Genomic DNA, 1,642 nt, shown 5'->3' on the forward strand with positions numbered 1-1,642 from the left:
CCTTCTTTATCTTAGTTGCTTCCAGGTACTTGTTATTACAAACAATGCTGCTATGAACATAGTTGAACATATGTCTTTGTTGCATGGATGTGGATCTTTTGGGGTATATGTCTAAGAGTGGAATTGCCAGGTCCTGAGGGTAGACTGATTCCCATTTTCCTGAGGACCAGCCATACTGATCTCCAAAATGGCTGTACAAGTTTGCACTCCCACCAGCAGTGGACGGGTGTTCACCTTTCTCCACTTCCTCTCCAGGATAAGCTGTAATTGATATTTCTAAATTTAGCCATTCTGGCAGGAGTAAGATGGTATCTCAGAGTTGTTTTGATTTCCATTTACCTGATGGTGTGGATGTTGAACAGTTTCTTAAGTGTCTTTCAGCAATTTTGGATTCCTTTTTTTGAGAATTCTCTATTCATTACTGTATTCCACTTTTTAATAGGGTTATTTGGTGTTTTGGTGGCTAGTGTCTTGTTTTCCTTCCATATTTTGAAGATCAGCCCTTTGTCAGATGTAGGATTTGTGAATATCTTTTCCCAGTCTGTGGGATGTCATTTTGTGTTGTCAACTGTGTCCTTTTCCTTAAGCAAGCTTCTCAGTTTCAGGAGGTCCCATTTATTTATTGTCCATCTTAGTGTCTGTGCATGGAGCCTGAGGAGGAGCCGAGTGTGGCCGCGGTCCGTGAAGTCTGTGAGGAGGCTGGAGTAAAAGGGACCTTAGGAAGGTTGGTTGGAATTTTTGAGAACCAGGAGAACAGGACGTATGTGTACGTGCTTATTGTCACAGAAGTGCTGGAAGACTGGGAAGACTCCATGAACATTGGAAGAGAGAGTGGTTTAAAATAGAAGATGCCATCAAAGTGCTACAATGTGACAAGCCCGTGCAGGCAGGCATCCTACTTTGAGGCGCTGAGGCAAGGCTACTCTGCCAACAACTGCACCCCTGTCGTGGCCACCTCATACTCCACTTCTGTGTCAGGCATCAGATGACTGCAGACTTGCTGTAAGAGCCAGAGAGTGGAAACCAGACTGAAGTGTGGCTCTCCTCACCACTCCCTCACCCTCCTCACAGCCTCCTCTTTGACCCAGGCATGGTGGGCAACAGAGAGGGGTACACTGAGGCGCTGCTGGGTTGTGGAGTGATGTGGGTGGTGTGTGGGGTGATGGGAACTTATTTCTCTTTTTCCTGAGGGTGGGACTGGGATGTAACTCACGAGTACTTTCCTGCTTGCTCCATTCCTCCCTCACTCACCCTGCCCTCTGAGAGAGGAACCCTGTTCTCTCTCCCATTTTGGGTTCTGAAGCGTTCCCATTTGCCTCATCCCAGCCTAGCCAGGTATTTTCTCTAAATTTTTATTTTTCATTAAAAGACACCCATGTGAGATGAAAAAAAAAAAAAACAAATACACATAAATACACACACATACAATAAAAACAACTAAGATTCAAAGATAGACATTACCATAGGGTAAAGAGCTGGGAAAAGATCTTCCAATCAAATGGACCCAAGAAGCATGTAGCTATCCTAATATCTAACACGTTAGAGTTCAAACCAAAATTAATCAAAAGAGAATAAGACGGTCATTTCATATTCATCATAGGAGAAATCCATCAGCAAAAAGTGTCCATTCTGAACATCTATG

The 1,642-nt window shown here is 43.8% G+C and overlaps 1 pseudogene; it reads left to right on the top strand.

The window, feature by feature from the left end:
* Positions 1 to 644: 644 nt before the first annotated feature.
* LOC127213649 (diphosphoinositol polyphosphate phosphohydrolase 1-like) lies at positions 645 to 1,352 on the top strand (annotated as a pseudogene).
* The last annotated feature ends 290 nt before the right edge of the window (positions 1,353 to 1,642 follow it).

The sequence above is a fragment of the Phodopus roborovskii genome, unplaced genomic scaffold, assembly GCF_943737965.1.
Source record: "Phodopus roborovskii unplaced genomic scaffold, PHOROB, whole genome shotgun sequence".
In the NCBI taxonomy this organism is placed as follows: Eukaryota; Metazoa; Chordata; class Mammalia; order Rodentia; family Cricetidae; genus Phodopus; species Phodopus roborovskii.